We start from the raw sequence: 17,640 nt of genomic DNA on the forward strand, positions 1-17,640 counted from the left end.
GGATGCCAAAGTTAAATGACCTTTGCTTATTTAAATAAGCAAATCCCTCTACAAAGGGTATGACTGACTTATCAACATCACTGGCTCTATTTGGGCCACACCACTGTTGTCACTGAACAGGGACAATTCCTGCAGCATTTGTGTTTGGGTGAGTGACAAGGGTCACTCTGAATCCATGAGCCAGGACTGCTGCTGTCCCTGAGTGCCCAAAAAATGCAGGGCTGGCTCTCACCAGCAGCACTGCACCTGCAGCAGCAGCACCCTGCTTGGCATCCCCAAGATGTGGGTTATTGGTAATCCTGGTTCTTATTATTTTAGTGTGAAAAACAATTCTGAGCCTTCCTGTGTTTATAGGAAGGGCTCAGACAGGCTGAAGGAACGGTGTGCAAGGGCAGGAGAATGCAGGACAGCAACCAGTGTGAAGGGGCAGTGGTCATAAAGGGTCTGGAGGTATTTTTTAACTGAAAATAAAATGTTAATGGCAGGAGAGTGCAACAATGACATTGGTGAGTAATTCGAGATAAATACTGGGGCCAAGCATCACAAGCAGCAACCTAAAAGGCAGAGAGTGGCAAAATCCTCTAAGCTGACAATGGACTGAGAGAGCTGGGATTGTTCAGCCTAGAGAAAAGAAGGCTCCAGGAAGACCTTAGATCCTCTTCCAGTGCCCAAAGTGGCTACAAGAGAGATGGAGAGAGACTGCTTACAGGGGCATGAAGTGACAGGACAAGAAGGAATGGCTTTAAGCTTAAGGAGGGCAGATTTACATTAGATATTAGAAGGAAATTCTTCCCTGTGAAGGTGGGGAGGCACTGGCACAGGTTGCTGGGAGAAGTGGTGTGTTGGGATGTTGCTCAACTCCTTTGTCCAGGCAGGCAGGGCAGTGAGAGGCATCTCTCTGAACAATGTCTTTGGTCTTGGGAGGAGCCAGCAGCCGTCCTGGTGCTGAACAGGCAGTGACAAAGCCTCAGCTTTGTCCTGGGGACGCTCACTGAGCAGACAGATTAGAGATGGGGGTTCTCAGCAAGGACACCCCGACTTATTAATGAGGGAAATTAATGCACTTTGTGAGTTGAAGTCTCCTGCAATCTGGGCTGGTGAAAATTAGGACCAGGCCAAAAAAAGTCAAGGAGACCTGCACCAGTGTGAACCAGACTTCATAAAAGAGAAAGGAGAGGCCCCTTTTGTCAGGCGATGGCTTTTCCTCAGAAGCTAAATGATACATAATGTTTATATAGTGTTTTGCCTCTCCTAAATGCAGACTCGACATTAATTGATTCCAGGTTTGCTCTGTGAAGTAGGTCAGCTCTTTCCATTTTGCAGATAAAGGAGTGGTGGGGACGCTGAGAGGTGCACGGGGGGTCAGCGCCGGCGCCGGGGCACCACACGGATGGCTGCCCTCCCCTGGGGACCACGCTGCCACCCTGCATATACACCACTGCTGATGTATGTGGAACTCAGCTGGGACTCTGTAAACCCAGCTACATTAAGCCCGGTTCAAATGAAATCTGTTTATGTCTCCATTGCTCGCCACTGGTCAAAGCAGGACTTAACTAACCTAACGCTGTTTGTGTTCAAAGCCTCTTAAACCCTTGCTCTGACTGTCTGGAAGTGAGATATAAAGTACTTGCTGGGTCCTGGCTGGAGGCCAGGGAACTGTTTCAGACCCCACTCTCTCTTCTGCTCATGGGGCAGTTTAGAAAAAGCATCGCACATTTCAAACAGTGATGGAAAAAAAATAATTTTAATTCATTTCTATTTACATAATGTTGGAAGCTTGGGAGGGTTTGGGCAGACAGTTATTAATGGTTTAAATTGGCCTGATAAAAATGTTGCCTTGGTCTGGGAACATGAGCTGGCTCCCCAGGCCCTGGTGCTGGGTCAGCCAAGCACTGGCTGTGGGATTCAGGGAGCGAGAACCCAATGGCTTGGTGGGTCCCACTGCTGTGTTTCCTTTTGGCATCTTGGAAAGAGCCTCCTGCCCATTCTGCTGAGGCTGAACTGCTAAAACCCAAAGCCTGGATCTGAGGAAAACCCTGGCTCTTCCTGGTTACCCCCATCTTGGGATGCCCAGCCTGGAGGTATTTTGTGATCAGAGCAGAGGGACACAGGCCATGCCCACTGTGGGAGCACTGCTCCTGCACTGTGGTCTCGAAAGTTAACTGCTTAAAGCTTTTGGTGCAGCTTTTTGGCCCTTTATTTTTGGTTAGTACCTTGTGTGAATCAGCTCCAAAGCAGGTGGAGCCAGTCCCGAATGTGCAGCGTGGGAGTGAGAGGGTAACTGGGTCCCGTGTGAAGTGCCCTGAGCTCTCCAGGCGTCAGAGGAGGTGGGCATGGGCAGACACTGTCACACCTGCAGCGTGAGCCTGGCCTGTGTGTTCCATCCTCACATCCATCCCTCAGAAGACTCAGACACAGTTTTACTGGTCTATTGCTCAGTGGGATCTGGCACCTATAAAACTGCTCTTAATTACTTCCCAAGTTACTCCCCAGGGTGATGTTGATTGTGTCCTGTAACCAAACAGAACTTTGCCTATTTAGTATAGAGCATTGCTCACCATAACTCTGCTGACTTATTTATTGGTGAGTGGTCCTACTCTGTGTGCATGTGGCTGGATTTTGGACACCACTGGACTGCTCACAGAAGCTTTTTTTGCTTTCCAGCCTGTGCCTACCACACTGCAGCATCTCCACACACAGAGCTGTGATGCTGCTGTGGGGCTCTGCAGATTCAAAAGTGCCTGCACAAGGGGTAACAGCATGAGAAGCACCTGTGAACCTGTTTTGGAGGGTGGCAAATTCCAGGTCTTCCCTCCCAGTGCGTCGAGCTCACACATGCATAGGAAGAAGGGATTGTCCCCTCTAGCCACTGGCGCTGACTGCCTCTGATCCACTTTGCTCTGCTCTTTGACACCTGAGATTAAAACAAGGGCTGTAGTAGCTAGGAAAATAGCAGAGAAAATGATGGTTGGGAAATAAATCCGTGGCAGCATCAGTTCCTGCAGCATCTAGACACTGCTTTGAAGCTCTGCTGTCAAAATACTCCCTCCATGATCCCTGGGATTACCCTGCACCGCGGCATCTGAGTGCCAGCATTATGAAATTCATAAGCACTTTATCTGCCTACTTTGCAAGTCATCCTTGCGCAGCAGACAACAGGACTCTGCTCAAAGACATGTTGGTGCTGGAGGCTGCATCTCTTACTGCTGCCACTTTGGCTTTGGCTGAATCCAGGGTAGGACTAATCTGAGCCCATTAACTGACTCTGATGTATTCAAAAACCAAATCTGCAATGTGTGAAATATTGTATTCAAAAGAGAAAAATTAATTTATGAGGATAAACTTTGGAGGCTTTATATGCAGCTCAGTGACTGGTCTTCTCCAGAGGACTTCCTTGAGGTGTCATGGCTTTTTTCTCCAAGGCTGCAGAGCCTGAGCAATGTAGTTACATGAGAATGAGACAGGGACAGAGAAGAGGTTTCCCTCTGCGATTATTAGATTGCAGTGTGGTTTTTTCCTGTGCTGGCAGAAGGTGTTGGATGGAAGATCTGTGAATAACACATGGCCTGAGGAATGTTTCATGAGCTTAGTCATCACCTGGGTGAATCAGACAGGGAAAACAGTCTTTATTCTGCAACATAACCGCATCCCACAGAGATTTTACTTGAGAAAGGGCTCAAATTTTGTTCCAAAATTGTTCTACTGAATGGAGTCAAGCCTCACTCTGCATGAAGGTATCTTCAGATGGATGCTGTATTTGATACGACACTCACAGGCAGCATCATGGTCTGATACATAAAGTCATGTTACTTGGAGCTTTCTCAAGGAATATTGTAGGGAAGGGTTTCAACTCGGTGGGAACTTCCTTAGCTCAGCAAGTGGAGAGTCCAGTAAAAAGCAGATTAGGAAAAGTCCTGAAAATGGGGTTTCTGTTATAAAAGGGGTCAGTACCTGAATCCTGCCGTTCATGCTCCTCTTGCACACCCATGCACCAGGGCTTGTTCCAGCAGATGAAGTTATCTTGGACTGGTGCTAACATGGGAAGAGGACCAGTCCCATGAGGATCAGCACTTTGAGACCTGTCATTAGAATACCCACGGGTGTGAAGGAGCATGTGGGGAAAAGGCAGCTGGAGACAATGGTGTGAGGAGCAGCACAACATCTCTGAGCAGCACAGAAGCAACTGCAGTGAGTGTTTCATGGCTTACCACCCTCAGCATGGGATGTGCTCCAGAGGCTTCTTTTCTGTCCAATTTTCCATTTTGCACTGGAACTGGGCACTTCTGAGCAGAGGCGTGTGGATTTCTGCTGGCCTGATGAGCTGCTGCTCTGCGTGGCACACTCTCCTCTGGGATACTCCCCAGGCAGGATGAGCCCATGCCAGGTCCTGCCTCACTGTGGGGTCACTGCCTGTGGGTGCAGGTTGGTGATCTGGATAGAGACTTTCTGGAGTCAGGTCCTCAGCCCCCGGGCTTAGATGCTACAAAGAAAAAGATGGTAAATCAAAACAATTGGAAATCTGTTTCTTATTTACTGTACTGCCAAGCTGCTGTAAGGCTTGCTGGAATCACTGTCCCAGAAAAGCAGAGTGGAAAGGATTTTCCTACTGATGTTGTTGGCAGTGGGAGAGACCTCGCTGCCTGCTGTGGGCTGGGACAGGTGGGGATAGGATCGGGGACAGACTTGTTTGCTTGTGAGGGCAACGTAAACATTGCAAACATTCCTTGTCTTCCCTCAGCCCTTTTCAAGAGGGGCATTTATTAAATAATGAGAAGAAATGAAGGCAGGTTGGAATATTTGGGGAAGGGATACGTAGAGACATGTTTTAATGGTGACAAAGGATAAACGTGTCAGATCATAGTGGCAGGAGAAAAGAAGTCAGATGCTCAGGCCACAGCAAGCTTTGTTGGATGTTTTCATGCTCACAGCATCACCTGAAAGGATCTCCCAGCACTACTTACCCATCAGGCCTGGGGAGAGATGCCAAAGTGTGCAGAAGATGGTTTATGGAAGCAGAGAGCTCTTCCCAATGCATCAAGGTCTCACATCTTCAGTTTGCCCCTCAAGTGCCTGCATCTCTCCTGGGAATGTCACACATCATCTCACACACTGCAGCCAGGGTGAGCTGAGCAGGGAAAGTTTCCCAGAGAGTTTTGGGCTGTGATGCCAGGAGTCATAATTGCCTTGGCAGAAACAGCCACAGTTGTTCAAACCTGCCCTCTACCCGTGAGTCAGAGTGGAAGTGCTGCAGTCATGGGATGGCTTGGAGCAAAGATGCAAAGTTGGGAGTTGCTTTCAGGGATTCTTATTTCTTTGAGGGAAAGTCTGAAAAAAATCTTAGTGAGGGAGCTAGAGAGAGTCCAGCAACCTCAAAACCTGCCTGCAGCCCACAAGGGCAGCACTGGGCTCTGCCAGCTGGGATGGCAGCCAATAGCACCAGGAGCCTCCACTGCCTGCAGGGGATGGGACCATCTCTGGGGCCCCCAGGAGCAGCAATGCCACGGCAGGAAAAGCAGCTGTGCAGTTTGTGGGTGCCCGTGGGTGGGCTGTGGCACCAGTGCTGTGTCCTGTGAGCCGTTCAGGGCATGTTTTGCAGAGGCAGCATTCACTGGGCAACCACCTTCCTTCTTGGAGCACAAAGGGACACAGCCCACAATGGGACAGAGCCCCAGGTCCTGTGGGAAGGTCGTGTGGAGAACCAGGCTCCCATGTGTGGGGCTGCACTTGTGAGAGTGTCCTGTTTAGGTCAGAAAGCATGAGGAGATGTCTCAGCAGGGTTTCCTGAGGAGAAATGGCTTTGAGCAGCTCAGAGGATCACTGGCAGTGAAAGCATTTCTGATGAGGGGGTTGTCAGTCCCCCTCTGGTCCATGGAATGGAGGAAAGAGCAGAGCCAAGGGGAAATAATCCCTCAGCATCACCAGCTGGGGGACAAAGAATGTGAGCTGCTGGCTCTCCCAGCATCATGTCCTTGCCCATGACATCTGGCTCCATCTGAGCATGGGGAGAGGCAGCAGAAAGGACTGGGGGTCAGGGAAGTATGGGATGGGTGCTGGTGGAGCTTTGCAACGCTTCTCTGGGGAGAACTTGGCCTGAGAACTGCTTCCAAGCCTTGGAAGCTGTAGTGGGATGCAGTCAGCCTGGCTCCACAGGATGGCTGAAGTGGCCAGAAGCTGGTGGTGGCAGGGATGTCCTGAGGTTGGACCAGTCTGAAGGCAAGTGGGAATGGAAACCCCAGTACTGAGCTCTCCTCAACCCTGGGGAGGTCCTGTCGCCTCCAGACTCCAAGTTCATGGCTCAGAGCCATCTCTCATTTAGTCCCAGTGAATTACTGAGCCCCAGGAAGCCAGCCTTACTGAGGCTTTTGCAGAAGTCAAGGGCTCAAATTGAGCGGGAGCTTGGGGAAACCGTTTCCCTTGTTAAAATAAATGTATTAGTTTAATACGTACCAGGAGAGGATAGGGAGTTCTCCTTGTTAAATATTTACCAGTCAAACCCTGCTGAGGACTTACTTGGAGCAATTCAGCTTTAGTGATTTCCTTCTATTGTGGTCTAAGTCTCCAGCATCGCTGGGAAATCGCGGGGCAGGGCCAGGAAGGCTGGTGACAGCCCTGAGCCCCGGGCAGAGAAACTGCAGCTGGGATGGCCACCCGCCCCTCTGGGGACACTGCAGCGCCCTGGCAGGTCCCCAAGGCTGCCCTGGGACCTAAATGGAGATGTGGATATCCGCCTGGAGAAACACAGGGAGCTGCCTTGTCCCCAAAGGGCAGAGAGCACAGGATGGATGCCCAACAACCAGGCAAAAGAAAATAAACCTTGAAAAAAGGTGAGTAGAGACGCAAAATGTTGCTCTGTGCCTTACCTGATTCCTGAGAGCACCCTGAGGTCCCAGACTCATGACAGTCCATTTTAACAGGGAGCATTATTTCTCTGGGGGCTCATCGTCCTGGGAATGGGAATAACTGTAAACAACACAAATTGTGAGTTATCTTAATTTCCCTAAAATGTCCCTTCTGCTACCTGGTGGTGGAGTTAAGCCATGTCCAACTGGTCAACATTTCCTGAGATAGACGTTTGATTTATTGGACCAATTTTGTATTTGTGTGATTTACATGTATATATATTAACCTGACACACATTTACATTAGCCATTTGTCATTTACAAGTTTATATGCCAGCAATCTCTGTAATTCTTAAAACTGGAAACACATTTTTTGTAATCAAGTTAAATTCAGATAATTTCTATTGTTGGCGGCGCCACATTGTTTTGTAACACTGTCGCTTTCCCTTAAACTCCCTAGAATAAAATGGAAAAATGAAGGGCATGAGGCATCTCTATGGAAATGCTCCTGTCTTGTTGGTTCCCTGATCTCCTGAAGGCAGCAATTGCAGATTGTCAAGTGTGTTTTTTAAAGAATGACTCTATTAATAATCCTAAGAGAAAACAGATGCGTGAGGTTTGCAACTAGCACTGTGGATACTCCAGGAGACATCAATTGTTGGAAGTAAACAACAGTCCTGATTCAACAAAGCTCTTAAGCAGACGCTTAACTTTGAGCATGCACTTAGCCCAGGCTTCAGCGAGGTGTTAACATATGTTCTGCTATATAAGGAGGGACTTAAGTACGTACTTACAGTTAAGCTTGTGCTTAAGTGCCTTGTTGAACTGGGGCCAACAATTCAGCTCTCCCTCTGTCTCCCTGACATTAACTGTGCCTGACATCCAGGAAATTCAAACACGGGCTGCAGTAGTCACCTACCAGCAGAACTTTTCCCTTCAGGCTGGGGCTGCATCTATTTTGCCTCATGGCCAAAAGGGCTCTGGGTGTCAGGGTGAGGTCAGCCCAAGCACCTCCGTGCCCCCATCACTCCTCATGCCTTGGGATCCCCACGGCACCACCTGTAGAGAGACAAAAAACCCGTTATATTTGTAAGTCTCTGTGAAGATCCAACCTCGAAATCTATCGGCTTTTTCACTGACTTTTTTTAAATCAATAAATTTTTCCAAAATGTTCTGCATGTTCATTAAAGATATTTGCTTTCTTTGTGCTCATTTTCAAGTGGTTGGGGATTTTTTTTAAGTCCTGAGTAGCAAGAGTTGCACTGTGCAATGATTTAGCCTCCATTGTCAACCTTTATGAATGAAAAGTTAATTTTTGCAATTTTTTGCCTTTGTAGTTTTTTCTCCTGTTACATCCTCCATCTGCTGAGCTGTACATAGCAGGTGAATATGGATGGAAAAGGCCTCAGTGTCTTCACAGGTTACTGATGACCTCCAGGACCAGCCTGGATGCTCTGGGTGCTGTTCCAATTGCCTTTGAGACTCTTCTCTTGGCTGTAGGTCACCTTCATTTCAGACCCAAATCAATGGATGGATGAAGGTCTTTGCTCACTGCAATGACACTTTGAATCAACATTACCAAAAAATCCAAAACCTAGCTTGCCTTGGGATCAATTCATCATCACTTGCTGGATTTTATTTTCAGTAAACCAGATTTCTCTGAAAACTGAACAGATCTTGTTTCATGAGCCAGGGAGAACTCAGTGAAAGCAGCTAACAGAGTCAATTCCTCCGGTTCCAAATCACACAAGGCAAATCCTGAACCAAACATCCCCAGAGGTCTCCTGATCTCCTCATCTGAAGTTCTGCCCTTCTTGTAATCAAAAGGAACTTTTGAACTCTCTTCAGGGGTGCCAGAGCTGCTTTCTCCTCAGGATTTTATTTATGGGTGGTTTTTAAACTGTGGATTTTAAACTGTGGGTATAGCTGTTGTCTTTCCAATCCCAGCTTTCTGTCTATCCTATTTCCCAAAAGTCACAGCTGGGGAGCCATTCTCACTGCCAAACAAAGGAGTTTGTTTTACCTGCCAAAGCCAGGTGTGAGGGACATGTAGCCCTCAGTTAAAAGTGTCTCAGGGAGTGTCATCCAGACACAGCACCAAGTTTTCTTGAATAAAATATATAATAAAGGCCTCAAGGACCAGCTATTCTCTGCTTATTTTCTTTGCAGATGGCAGCATCCAAGTTCCAGTTATTTTTGTCTTGGAAAATAAAAAAGCCTAGCAGAGGAAAAGGAATGTGAGTTTGCAGCAGAGTTTGATACCTGGAAGACTCCAGGCTGGAGTGCACACTCCTGATTTATGGTGTACTTGTTAAAACCACTTGTTCTTGTCATAACAAAACAGATCGAAGTGAAGCTGGGTAGAAGGTCTCCTTCTGGCTGGCACTTCATCATGGCTTCTTACTCTGTCTTAGGTTCTGGGGGTTTACAGTTATATAAAACTTAATGAATCAGTATACTTTAGATTTCCTTCCTAATGCATATGGGTTCAATTAACTGCACTGTTTGCTTATTTAAGCGTTTTCATTAAATTGCTTTACTATATTTTCCCGCAATTGAAAGGGAACATGGTGGGGCTGATGCCATCTGCCACCATCGGTTTAGCAGAACCTTTCTCTTTGTTCAGGTCCATTCTTTTTTATTAGAAGGGACCCTCCTACCCCCAGTTCCCTGTGTGCCATGCACTTATTGCATTCTCCTCTTCCGACTGCAGACTGATAAATTAAAAACTTGAGGCAGGGCCTTCATGTATGGTATTTTTTAAGGGTCTTTTTTACAAGATCAATTGTGTTTTGCCCCCCACCCCTTTCTCTCCCCCTGCTTGCAGATCCCTTTTTTGCTCCAGCTTGTGAATAAAGAGTTGTTGCTATTACAGTGGCTCTCAGCTCTCACTGCCTGGCTGCAGGGTGGAGGATTGCTGTGGCCAAAACACCCAGCCAGGCTGCAGGCTCAGCCCAGGACAGCAAGAACAAGGCAGGAGAGGCTTTCTCCCCACTTTTAAGGAATAGCTGATCCTAAGCATGTCCCCAAACCTTCCTGAAGGTCCTTCTCATGGCAGGGGATGGTGTCCCTGTCTTCACCCACAGCTTTTTTTCAGGATCTGGTGCTCTAAGGGCTTCACACACTGTTCTCCCCGCTCCATGCAGGGGGAGTTTTATTACATTCCTCGCTGTTTTGCTCCATCCTTTTGAGCTGCATCCTGCAGTGTAAATGCTCCTTATGAGTGGCCCTGTGTGTCCCAAAGGGCTGGTGGTCCCAAGAGGCCTCCTGTCCATGTGCCTCCAAAACACCCCACACTGCCCAGGGCTGCCCTTCAGGGACAGACAGTGCCTTCCCCTGGTTTACAAACTGAACTGAATCAACTCAGCCACCTGATTTGGAGTGCAGTCTGCACCCTGTTACACAAAGCAGATGCTTTATAGACATCACTAGTAGGAAAAACCTCTTAAAGAATGTAACAGAAAAAGGAAAAATATTCATCCTGAAGGACTCTTGTCCAAAGGTTGGATTTTTTGATTTGGAAATGCAGTGTTTGATGTTGCATTGTTTGTCTGCCATCTCTGGTTTAGGGAGCAGAGAAGGCACTCATGCTCCTGGAGCAAAGTGATATTTTGCAGTACAGTGTGAGGTGGAAAACGCCCCAGCATTTATCATTTTCTGTTCTCTGCTACAAGTATTTTATGTAAGAGAAGGTGCAAAAATGATAAATAACTTGCCCTAAAGGCACACAACGAATCTGTAGCAAGGCCAGCAAGAGAAAGGCTTTTAACCATTGCTTGCAAAAGCCTTTGTTCTTCCCAAAGCCTAAGAGAGCTGCTGTGTTTGTAGAGGGCCAGAGGATGCTGTGAGACCCTCACCCAGCCTGTACCCCTTTTTGTAGAAGGGTTTTGGTTTGTGAAGCAATGTACCAGACCAACCATCTCCAGGAATGAGAGAGAGAGAAAGAGAGTGAGAAAGAGAGTAAGAAAGAGAGAGAGAGAAGAAGGAAGGAAGGAAAGAAGGAAAGAAGGAAAGAAGGAAAGAAGGAAAGAAGGAAAGAAGGAAAGAAAGAAAGAAAGAAAGAAAGAAAGAAAGAAAGAAAGAAAGAAAGAAAGAAAGAAAGAAAGAAAGAAAGACCCTTCAAACTCTTGTTTGCAGTAAAGTGATATTAAGAAAAACAAAATGCAGAAAAATGCATTTAAACTGAAAGGAAAAGCCTTACAACCAAATGGTGAGACTTTTTCTTCCTTTTCCTATTTTCAAGAAGGTTTTCTGATTTCTGGTTTTTTCCAATGAAAAATGCATCCAAGGCACCAAAGATGTTTCAAAACACCTCTGAGTTGTCAAATGAACCTTGGAGAGGGAGTGGGAGGTGGGGATTACCTGGGGAAAATCAGCTTGTACCCTCGAATATATCCCGTTTCCCCCCCTCGCCCCCCCTGCCGCTCAGCAACAGGGACCCCAAACCCTGCTAACAGCTCCACAGGCTGCTGAGATCTGCCCAAATCATAAGGAATCACCCAAAAAACACCCAAACTGATGCAGAATCTGGGCTCTGGGAGACTTTTTGAGCGAGTGGCTTGTCTGCCCTACCAGCCCAAACCTCTCTCTGGTGCCCTTTCTTCTGTAAGTGAGGCATAAAATAAATTTAAGCTGCTGGCTGTGGTAAACATTCCCTCCAAACATGCCTGTTCTTGATGCCCCAAATGCAGATATTCAATTGTGGAAGAAAGTGGAGAAAGAAAAAATAAAAAAAAAAAAAAAAGAAAGAAAGAAAGAAAGAAAAGAAATTAAAAGAAAAGGATAGAGAGAAAACCCCCGACGCTTCCAAGACACTAAAAATAGACTCTGATCACTTACCAAATGGTAAAATGAAAATGATTTGCTTTGAATAGTCTCCAGAAAGGCTCAGATACAATGTCTTGTGGAGCAAAATTGAATCAGTTGAAAGTGCAGACGCCAGCTCAGCCTAATCCCTCCCAGCTGCTTTGCTTTCCTTTTTTTCCAACAAGCAGCCCCTAAAAGTCATCTCCCTAATCCTGCAAACTGAAATTCAATCTTGTATTTTTTTTTTTAAATCAAGTTTCAAGCCTGGGGCTTGTAGGGTGGGGGAAGAGGAGGAGGGAGGGCTTTGGGGTTGCCTCCTTCTCCTCACCCTGACTGCAGTAAACACAGCCTTGGATTCAAGGAAAAGCTTTAGACTACAATTCACTTGGCTTGAGCCAAACACACAAATCTGATGCTTTTAAAGCCCCTCCGGCAGACGGTAGATAGCTTTGAGATGTTCACTAAATGGCTGTCTGGTTGCTGCCTTTTTTGTTGCTGATTGGGGGCCCAAGGAGACCTTGTCTCTGGGTTGTTTTTTTTTTTTTTTTTTTTTTTTCCCCTTCCCTTTTTTTTTTTTTTTTTTTTTTTTCTTTTTGGTGTCTGCTGTTATCAGTGATTTTGGGTTGGGCATTTACCTAATGCAAAGAGCAAGACAAACAATTTCTCACAGAGGCTGGTGATTGCAACCAGCAATGCATGTACTGGCTCTGCTATCTCGGGGAATACCGAGAGGTATTTATGACACTTTCCCAAGAGTTTCCCGACTCCTGCCCTCCACTCCCCCAGTTCCTGCCACGTGTGTGGCTTCCAAGGACTCAGGAAAGGCTGCTGGGGCATCCCAGTCCTCAGCTCCCTCCATGGCACTTGGAAGCATTAAACTCCATGTGCTTCCAAATCTGCTTTGTCAGTCGTTGCCACCTGATGGTTCACTGATCCCAAATATTTCTGGCAGCAAGTGATACTGGTTAGGTTTTGGAGAGTAATTGAGAATAGATAAAATAACAGTGAAATTTTCAAACCCAAATCCTATGTCTCAGCATCCTGATAATTCAAATTCCTGGGTCTGAACTGTTCCAGACTCAGGGCTTCAGGGGTTTTCCCCCATTCAGCCATGCAGATTGGTCCTGTGAGGCTTTTGTTTGAACCCAGGTCAGGGTCCAGAATCTGAGCAGGAAAAAAAACGATGTCTAAGAGTAAGAAGAAGACACCAATTTTACTGGATAGAAACTCCCCCACAACAGCTGCTGGCAGGTTTAGACTCACCTGGTCAGGGAAAGATTCTGGGTGCCAAAGGAAAATAGGAAACAAAACTTACAAGAATGAGTGGAGAGCTAAGGTGGGAGTCTTTGATATGACTTCTCTTACCCTGATAGTATGATGACAAAACCCCACACCGTGAAAATCACACTTTTCACCAATGCAGAGATAATTATTTTGTCTGTTCCCAACATGCACTTTTCTTCCTTTTGTTAGGATAATGGCCTCGACCTCCCCAACATGGCAGAAGCAAAATTTTACTTGTTCACAACTGATTGCTATTTCTGCTCTGAGATTTGTGGGGTTACATGACATTTACTCAGACAATATCCATTTTTGCATTCTGTACTCCTGTGCCCATCAGTGTGATTCAAGGCTGGGTCACTGAGAATGCTGAAATTATGTGGAACTGAATTACCTCTTGTCTAATGAGGGAGAGTGCACTGGGCACCCAGATCAAATGGCCACTTGTGCTGGTTGCTGGATTTTATGGTGTAAACTGATGGAGAGTTGAGATAAATATAGATAATTAAATGGGTAGAGATACACAGGTACATGGGGGGGGGGTGGATAAATTAGAATAATTGACATAATTAGATATACAGGGTCTCTGCAGAGGGTGGATGATTTGATGCTAATGCAGAAGGTGGGATGGTGGAGGGAAAGCTTGTGCAGGTGACATGGACTAGGTGGCGTAGCCAGGGATAAGGGTGGTCTTGGTGCATGTCAGGAATAGGAGTGGGATGTGTTGTGTCAGAGCAAGTCCTGCCTGGGTGAGCAGGAAATTTATCCAGCAGCTGGATGGATGGCTGACCAGTGGAGCTGGGAATGAGGGGGCTGACAGGCTGCGTGGTGAACCTGTGGGATGAATTGGGGGATTGGGGGACAGAAAAAGGGCTGGCTGGATTCACTCTAAAGCAGAAATACTTTAAAATAGAGCTAGGTAAGGGGGAAGGAAGGAAGGAAGGAAGGAAGGAAGGAAGGAAGGAAGGAAGGAAGGAAGGAAGGAAGGAAGGAAGGAAGGAAGGAAGGAAGGAAGGAAGGAAGGAAGGAAGGAAGGAAGGAAGTTTGACAGAGAAAAATGCATGGAGTGGACTGCAGCATACCTGAGCATGATGGCCATGTTAAGATGAGCAAACAGGTGTCTGTGTATCAGGTATTGGTTTGTTGTATGGGTGTGGAACACATAAATATGGAAGAAAGCTGGACTGGGTAGGTAAAGTGGATGGCTGGGAATTTAGGTGGAGTAAATATAATCTGGATAGATTGAAATTTGGAAAGCAGGTATTGTGAGTTTGTGGCTATAATAGGTAGCATGGAGATAAGTACAGAGAGAGCAGAAAACAGTGGAATGTAGGGAACAAATGGGCACATGAACTAATGCTGTTGACATATTTAGGTATATAAAGAGATGTTTGGCTACATAAATTTGAGTGGCATGAACAGCAGTGATGCTAGCATTCTAACAGGAAAATGGATGTAACAAGGAAAAGGTGATCCGCTGGAAATACTGGAAATATTCTGAGGCTGGTTCAGCGGAGTGGAAATTGGATGAGTGGGTGGATGAAGAGATGAGTGTATATATTGGCTGAATTGTCAGATGAGCTCATATTAGCTAGAAATATTGATTAGATAAACCTGTAGAAAACAAATTAATAAATAAAAGGCCAAGAGAGAAAGAGATTAGATTGAGAGGGACAAGTTCACAGCAGACAGAATATGTGTTGTCTGGGTAAAGGAATTGAAAGATAGCTGGAAGAATGGAATAAACATATGACAGTAAAAATGGGCTGATATGGTGAATGAGGCATTGGTTGTGGGGAATGTAGATAGAGGGAGGAACAGATAAAAGAAGAACAATAGCAGAGTTAATAGATGAGCAGTGAATGGAATAATAGATGAGTAGCACTCATAGAGAGGGTATCTGGTGATCAAGACTCCCTGCAAACACACAGAGCGCTGTGAAAAAGGGGATGTACAAGACACAGGGGAGTGGAGAAAGCATGGGGTCAATTCACACACACAAAAAAATAAAGTGCGCAGACAGGAGAGGGGAGCAGATATGGGAAAAAACCAAAAAAGCACTTTCGGAGGAGTGAGGTAAAATAGTAATATGGTAAATATATTAAACATAAATTCATGCAGAATTAAGAGATTATGCTGAAAAAACCAAGCTTGGAACAATTAGCAAGCTAACAGGTTGGACCAGGTATTGGGTAGATAAGGAGACAGAGGAGTATTCATGAGCTGGGAGTGTTGAGAAACTGGCCTGATGGTAGGAATTAGAAAGATGTTTAATGGAAGAGTAAATCCTGGACAGGATGATTGATGAAGAAGGATGTGGGTGCACATACAGATGAGTGGGTACCAGGAAGCTCATCAGAGTGGGTACGAGTGAGCAGAGAAATGAATATGGATGGAACAAGGAGGGAAATGAAAATATATAGTTTGGGATGTACTATGGAAATCCAGAGAGATTAATTGAAATTTGCATCAGATTAATTAGGTAGGTAAGTAGTCACAGGCGCTACCTTAATAAGCATGTATAAAAGAAACTGAAAAAATATCGTTAATCGTGGCAGGCGTTGCATTGATGTCTTGGGCATGACAGGCAAAATCAGAAGGGGTGAATACATTAGTGCTTTAAAAAGGGTGAGAGTGAATAGTATATGTGAGATAGATGAGATGTGTGAGACGTGAGTGTATGCAAAATAGGCTAAGAGGTCAGGTAAATGAGAAAACATGGGGAAAATGGATTATTAAGTGTTATGAAACTCACCTATGAACACCTACAGGGGTGTGTAGGAGGGAAAATTAGATGGACAGAAAGAGAACAGATCTGTTTGCACAAGAAATAAGCATAGAGAGATTACATGATCAAGGCTGACATGTGACTCCCAAATCAATCCTAAAACTAACACTAATTCTAAATTCTGACACAAATACAACTCTTAGCTTAATGCTTATTCTAACACAGCACTAAGGCAAATCTAAACCAAAAGTATCTGAACACGGCACTAATCCAAACCCCTGACTTCACCCAAAACTGCATCCACTACCTAATCCCAACACAAACTGAGATCTCCTACTGACCCTGATACCAATCCTATCCTATGCCTAACCCATGCCTCATCCAAACCCAGCCATAAACCAAACACAATCCTACATGCTGAACTAACCATCTCCCAACTCTAAACCAATCTCTACCCAATTCCAGCAAACCTTGACCCTAACTCTAAGCCATAAGCCTTAACCTTGTCTCTAACTTAATCTTAACCTTGCATCTTAGAGGAATGGGTAGAAACCTGTGATACATTTTTATGTAGCTGACACTAAATTGTGTTAAACCGTAAGAAAGAAGATTGGGTAAATATGTCAGAGCTGGAGTTGGCAGGTTTATGTATTCTAAAGTTATATGGTTTTGTTACCACTGGGGAGAAGGGCTGGTTAAATGAGTGGATTCAAGGTAGAGATGAACAAGTGAAATATGTCCATCTAGAGGAGTTATAGCAGAGAGCTCAAAGGTGCTTGGAGATAAGTAATTCATAGTCATGATTTCAGATCAGAGATCAGATAGATGAAGATATATAGACCAGAGTGAGATATGTAACCAGTGGTTAAATCTCATCTTCAGGTAGACTTGAAGTAGACAGATATTGGTATGGGACAGACAGGTGAGGAATGAGGTGTGTGGGGGAAAAATGTGAAACTCATCAATAGACACAGCACAGGGAAGCCTTGGAATGAATAGGTATCTGTGATGTCAGAACTTGAGGCTGTGTGGGGTAGGAAAAATAATGGGGTGGGTCTAGGTCAGGAAAGCAGACAGGACCATGGATTTGACAGTGTCTGACTTTTTCAAATGATGAGCCCTGCAAATGTGACCACCAGAGGTGCCAATCCCTGCCTGGCTCCTGGTACATAGGTAGGGGGAGAGAGATTTGTGCAGGAGATTCCAACTCCAGGTTCCACTTCTGAACCCACTTCTGGGATGCTCCCCAAAGCTTCTACAGAGCAGGGAGGGGAGGCTGATGCCTGTGTTCCACAGACCCTGGGAGGGGGAAGCAGGCTGGCCCCTAATATTCTCATCTGTCTTTTCAGGTTTTTCATGAAAGGTTCCAAACCTATCCCTGTAAATGTTTAAAGAGTAGTGTCTTGCTTTGTGAGACCATAAGGTTAAATTTGGGATCTGGTTTAAAACAGGGACAGTGAGAGCACAACTCTCCAAAATGCTTTCTGCACCTTGCCTAACTTTATGCTTAAATGTAAGCAACTTTTATTTGCTGGCTTTAATAGCAGAGGAGCAGGGTGCTGTGGTTACCCATGGACCACAGCCTCAGTGCTCTGCAGCCAGTGACAGATCTCCAGCTGGCCTCCCTGAGATCAGGGCTTCACCTCATGCCTAGAAGCATTTCACTCAGTAATTTCCTTGTGTGCTTAAGTTCTTTCCTGAATTAGCTCTTAAAAGAGTGAACTCTCTTTCTAGACTTTCTGGGAAAAAAGAAAAGGGAGTGGAGAGGGAATGGGAATTTTTGAGGGCGCCCAAATGCCAAGAGCCAGCCTTTGGAAGGGATTTGGGTTCTCACAGTTTCACCCAGGCAGTTAGAGGAGCCTCAGAAGGAGCCAGAGCAGAAACCTCTGGTAGACACTGGTACTAGGTGCTTTCAAAGATCCCACTATGTACTTAGCTGTATCTTCAGACATCTAAATCCCTCTAAAAGTCTCACTCTTAGTGTCT

The sequence above is a fragment of the Sylvia atricapilla genome, chromosome 14, assembly GCF_009819655.1.
Source record: "Sylvia atricapilla isolate bSylAtr1 chromosome 14, bSylAtr1.pri, whole genome shotgun sequence".
NCBI classification, from domain to species: domain Eukaryota; kingdom Metazoa; phylum Chordata; class Aves; order Passeriformes; family Sylviidae; genus Sylvia; species Sylvia atricapilla.